General features: G+C 42.6%; 1 protein-coding gene across 1 annotated transcript in view; it reads right to left on the reverse strand.

Annotated features, from left to right (window-relative positions):
• Nucleotides 1-6528, reverse strand: part of LOC105829601 (COP9 signalosome complex subunit 2) — a 76028-nt gene that overhangs the window by 13819 nt on the left and 55681 nt on the right. The window lies entirely within an intron of this gene.

The raw sequence follows: 6528 nt of genomic DNA on the forward strand, positions 1-6528 counted from the left end.
GTGTCATCCGATCAAATGTACTTCAGCAATGTTTATTTTTAGTAGATTGACGTTCTCCATATCGATTCGCGTAACTGCGATAAAATGTAATTCCAATTCTCCGCACTCTCAAAGCATTTCACGCCCAGTTTACTACGATCCGTCCGTAACGCCGGGTTACGACCGCCTAAGTATTGTCTCCGAATGAATTCAATCTGCTGGTGTTTTGTTTTCATTTTCTTTTGTCCTTGCTTTAACGGCTCCGTTCGTCGCGCGGAAGCGCAATTTTCCGCGTGAAAAGCGATCGCGATTCGAGAACGATTAACTGTGCCGACGCGAAAGTTTGCCCGTATTATCGAAGCTATTATCAGAAAATTTGACTGTAAGCGCGCGAGTCCGCAGAAATTCCGCTACTGAAGAAATTTTGTATAACGTCGGTATAAGCAAGACAGATTTTACAAGCATTTACATACATCGATTTAATCTTTTCCATTTTACCTATATCTCTGTATTCATTCGCGAACGAGTGTTAATTAAATAACTATTTTAACTTTCTAGAGATCGTATTGTATTATTGTAAAAAAAAATTTTATTTTAAAAGAATTTTGTAAATGAAAAATCTATTGATATAATTTTTTCAAATATTTTTTTCGCGTCAGCTCTTCTTTGATGGAAAAATCATTATATTTCTGTAACCAGTGCTATATACTTTCTTTCTTTTTATTTTTTAATGTAATTAAACTGCAGAAAACTCGAATTTCCCCGGTACATTTTCACTTGTACGTGTGGAAAGTGAACGTTGCAAATATGCAACTGGTTGCCAGAGGGTTAGTGCATAAATAAATATATTATTCTCAAAGACCGATACTCTCTTTCTTATACGTGCTTATGTTTTTTTAAGGACGTTCTGTTTTCAGATTTTATAAATGTTTAAGTAAGATGTATTGATCATTCGCTGGACTTTATACCGTATCGTGATATATATATATTGGACCGCATCGCGTTATTGTGTTTACGTGGTTGCCGCGAGATACGATAGCGTTTTCCCGACCGGTTATACCGAATTTCTTACGATTCAGACACCCCTTAAATTCGCTGACGTGCGCTGGTTGTGTGATACGATGCCGCTACGTGAAATTGGTTGCCAGGCCGGTTTTTTATCTACCGCGTATAACGCGCGTGACGTATTTTCGCAATGTTACTCCCCGCCCAACGAGCACAATGCACGCAAAATCATAGAATAACAGCGAGATAACGGAGAGGAAGGAGAGGAAGTTGTGCGCGAAAGGGGAACGAAATAGAAAATCCTGTTATACGCGCGTCTTTGCTTCGGTGTTGTGTAGTTGCCGGGGTTCTCTCACCGCCTCATTTAATGCAAGCCATTCGTAATAGGGTGGAGACGCCAAAGTGTTGTCCTTAAACGAACACAATCTGTTGCATTTCACTCCCCTTTTGTTTAGTCTTCCTTTTCGCCGAGACATTCTACTGAGATTCTGCCGAATTGTATTTTGATTTCACGCGAATAAGTCTCGGAATCGCCAATCTTGGAAAATGTCGCGTTTTTTCTCTAACTTTGATATATATTATATAGTTTATTACAGTACACGTAACTACACAGTAGAAAATATTTTATGTTTATGTTAAAATTGACAAAATTCTTGGCAAAATTTTGTGTGTTAAGTTTTTAATATATTTTAGTGTTAATATCACATGTGATTATATTATTTGAGTACTATGCTTTGATAAATTAATGTTTAAAATTTCTTAATGTTAAGATAACAATTTATGGATATATGGAAATAAACAAAACATGTGTAATTTTTTTACATAATATTTATGTTAACATATTCAGTCTACCGTATTTATCCCGTGTTAAATTAACATCAACATTTGAGTGGACCGTTTGGGACATGTGATGTATGTCAAATTTCACACAAATTTTCAAAAGTGCGTACCAATAATAATAAAATAGAAGTTTGATCTAGGAATTATTATCTTAACGACTGTTTCTCGAGCAGAAATTTGTTTTAAATTGCTGCGTGATAAAACCTCGATAACCTCGGTACACCGTCGAGCGGGTGGAATTGATGACACGCGCGAATCCGCCCTTATGGGTAACGTTCACTCCTAAACTAGATTTTTATCTGTATACCGTTTTCGCGTGCGTGTTTATTTTCCGCACGACACACAGGCGTTAGCACTGCTTCAACGCGTTGCGCTCACTTACAACGCACGTGAAACCGTTAGAATACCGCAGGTGCAACAGGGAGAACGCGAGAAATAACGGGGAGGAAGAGGCCAGTTATGTTGTGCACAAGAGAAAGAGGGTGAGCGCGCGAGAACAGACGAGAAAAGGGCAAGAAGGAGAGAGAGAGAGAGAGAGAGAGAGAGAGAGAGAGAGAGAGAGAGAGAGAGATGTGAGGCGTGTTATATATATATACATATATATATATATACAGGGATCCTGTTATACACAGCCTGTATCATCACTTTGCGATGTACTTGCGAGCTTTTCCCGCCTCGTTTAACACGGCACATTCATAATGGGATGACGGCCGCAAAAGTATTGCCGGTTATCGCGCCGTGCGCACCACCTAGCCGGCCAAACATTGTCCGACCCCCGATTTAACGTCGCTCCCGTCTCCTCTCAATCCCCTCGTCACCCTCCCCGCACCGTCGGGGGTGGCCACCTATTGTCCTGAATTACGAGGCGCGGCCCGTCCGGCGGCCGTGCGGTCCACACTTTTACGGCCCGCGGCGCCTCATAATCGCCAGATTGGTACGACAAAATTGGCCGGCCCAGTCATTCCGTTCGGACAACTATCGGGAAATACCGCTATAAATTTCGCGGCACTCGGTACTTTGTCGTGGATATTAAATCGCATGCTGATACGCGTATTATTGCGCTGTCACGCGGCGGCTACATCCGACCTCGTTGAACGCCAATTAATCGCGGACATGCGGAAGCACGGAAAGGGAAGACAATTTCGAGGATTCTTACACGGATTCATCCCCTTCAAGGGTGCGTCGCTGAATCGACGACAAGTTCAAGGGCGAAGCCCTTTTTGGTGCCGAAACGTGGTCCCGATTTTAAAGATCCGCGCATTCATCGAAGTCAGACGCTCGACTTGTTCTGTTTTAGGATGATTTGGTTGAAGCGTTAACCGACTACATTAATAATATCACTGTCTAGGCATGCGAGATAATGGACGCGCGCAATGATCATCGGGGGTCTAGAAAACGTAATCTCCCCTATAAATCACGCGCCGTGTGTTTTCCTATGTAAATCTGAGGGGACGACGTATTTCACGTAGATCGTTTCTACTGAGTTGCGGGTCTCTCGCTTGTGTGAAACAAATTAGGCAAATACGACCCCCATTTAAATATCACGTAACGTAAAATTAAATCGCGCATTAAGCTGGAAAAATGTCTTATTGCGATATTTATTAGACATTCATCGAGGCTTTTGCTGCAGGGCTGCGCATAGATCCGATTGAGCATATTATTAATTACGATTGAGTGTCGATGTATAAATCATTAGCTTTGTCAAGCTTCATCATATAAATCGGCAAAAGAAGGTCCGCTTCGGTTCTTCCAGAGGTGAAACAAATGAGAACGGAAGCGGAGTAAAATACGGAACAACGAACTTGAACATTTTCGCAAGGGAATTAATCCGCACAACCGGCTCGAATTCCGCAAAGGGCGCGATTCCGACGACGATTCGCCGAGGGCAAATATTACATCCGGCGTACAGATTACTGTCCGCAAGCGACGCAAATCGTAAAACACGTTGAAAGTATTATTGCTTATACTTTAATGTATTATTGTATCGAGTGTTTACGTAAGGATTGCATGGGAATAAAACGTTTTCGGTGCTCAAAGAAAAAAAAGGAAGTGAGAGAGATTTATAAATTTTAATATTAAAAATCGCGATCACGCGCACCGAATTTGCGCTCGCACGAAAGCGGTGGAAGGAGGGAGACAAGGGGAGAGAGAGAGAGAGAGAGAGAGGGGGACCGACCTCCCTCGCTACATTACTCGTTCGTCCCTAATAGCGAGAAATTCGGTGCGCATGGTCGTCAAGACAACTGTACATAGTTCAATGTATAAATCTTCATTTTTCGGTTGTTTGTATAAAACATTTTAAGAGCACGCGTCCGGCGTCGATCGCGCGCGATCCGATCGACGATCGGTCGACGATCACTTCGCCTCAGAGGTGCTTCACCCCCGATTAGTATAAATCCATGTACATAATTTAATCGCGTAATAAGTGCCAAATTCATGAATCACGCGCACATGCGCGTCGATGTGTGTGTATGTATGTGTGTGTGTGTGCGAGGGTGTGCGTAATGCGTACGATTGCTCGTGCGTGTGTGCGTGTGCGTGAATACGCGTGCATGGGGATGCGCTCTCGACGCTACGACGTGACTGCGCTCGTTGATTATAACGCGTACGCGTGATAAGATATAAATAATTGATCGCAGACGTGGAATTTACGCGCGAATTTGTATTAACGAAACGTACCGAGCGGAATCATAATATTAACATTCGACAATTAATGCACGTTATATCCGAAATCGATTCCGCAAGCGTAGCGCGCTCGCGCGCGCGCACGCGCGAGTTTTATAATTAGAGTTCGAAATCTCTCTCCGCCGGTGATGCCAGCGATTTACCACCGAAATTTAATCCGAAAATAATTCCGAATAAATCGCGTTCACGTTTACCGATGTCACCGGCGGGCAAACCCCCGCTGCTGGGCTGCCCTTCGATCGCTGCGATCGAAAACGTAAATTTCGCAAAACGTCGACGCGATTGACTTGACATTATCAAGGCTTTGTCGAATGGATCACGTAAAAACGCATGGTTGGTTCGATTGTGCAAAACATTCCGCGACTCCAATACCAGACGTATGGACGAAGACGTTGGTCTTCTTCACCTGTGTAGACTTAAGTCTTTGCGCCTCGCGTTTTCGTCCATGCAGAACGATCGTAGAACGCGTATAACACTGATAGAATTAAACTGTTAAAACTATTAATTAACTAGCGACGGAATTAGTGAGGCGGGGTTCAGTGTGCTTCTTCATTTGGGACGAGCGTGAAGCGCTTAACTACTCAGTGGATCTAGTCGATAACGTCGAATTTTTTAGTCCTAGAAAAGTCAGGGTGGATCTAACTCGGCGCCTCGTGCCAAAAAGTCTTTAGCACGCACGTATGTGTATCTTCGCGACACGATGACATCGCATCGCGTTTAGAAGGGACTTGTTCCCGCACGCATAATTTCCCGGGAGTGATGAATAAAGTGAAAAGCGAAGAGTGTGTAAAACCGTTTCGAGATCCTTCGGAATATGTGTCATTTGTGTTTCTGACATTCGGCAAAATATCATTTCTTAAATATAGATATTCGTCGAACATACGTAATCCATATCGTTTTACTGACCTTCATCTACGAGAGATTCGATTATAAATAAAGAAAGGTCGCAAGACTTTGTTATCGTGAATAGGATATCACGTAAAGGTATCCCGATATCTGCATAATTCAGGTATGTGGCTGTTATGTGCTCTCTTTTACCCCGACACTTCATTCCTTTCGCTACACAAAGCAGAATCCTTGTCGTTGGAAAATAAAAAAGTACCGTTAAAAATTCCTAACATAACACTACATTCCAGCTGCATTGCGTGCAAGAACCTACGTTTTTAAACGTAGGAGGTATTAAAGGAGATATCCAGAGAGAGAGAGAGAGAGAGAGAGAGAGAGGAAGCGAATATGTACACCTCTCGCTGAGATGCCGACCTCTCCCTGCGCCGCCCTGACTCGACTCACAGCCCTGATAATGACGATGCTCGAGCGACAAACTCACACAAAGGACCTAGCTTGTAAGGGGGGTAAACAATAATTATCACGCCGTCGTAAGTCTCGTATATCTTGTAGCGAAATCCCGTTGCACGCTCGCCACAAAAGCCGTCCGCGTCGCGCGGATAATATTATTATTAATTGTTACTGTTGAACGCGATTAGAAAGACTAAAAGAGAATATTAGAGCGCGATCGGTCGATTCTGGCGGGGCTGGCCAGTTTCTTTTGTGGCCCGGCTGAGCGGTCCTCATTCTGTTCCTGTACATAGATATACATAAACGAAAGTGTAATCCGCTTAGATATTGGAGATATAATATCATTTATTGGAAAGAAGGAAGGTCCTCGCACGCGGTGACAGTCTACCCTCTCTTCTTCTTCTTCTTCATCACCTTCTTCTTCTTCCTCTTCTTCCTCTTCTTCTTCTACTATTTGAACTTAAGGTAAAACGAGAGGAGAACGATTGCTTTCTGGATTTTTAAAAAGTTTTAGTAATTTTATGCGTGCGTCTGTTACTTATCCGAAACAATGGCATTTTCTTCTTAATTTTCTAATTATTTAATATTAATATAATTATCGATAATGATAATTATCACAAATGATAATAAAATGTTATACTTCGTCCATTGACAGTCCATTGACGTGATACTGTATTCAGTTTCCATTATCACTCAGTTTCCACGTAGTTGAGAAACTTTGCA

This window comes from Monomorium pharaonis, chromosome 3, assembly GCF_013373865.1.
Source record: "Monomorium pharaonis isolate MP-MQ-018 chromosome 3, ASM1337386v2, whole genome shotgun sequence".
Lineage (NCBI taxonomy): Eukaryota > Metazoa > Arthropoda > Insecta > Hymenoptera > Formicidae > Monomorium > Monomorium pharaonis.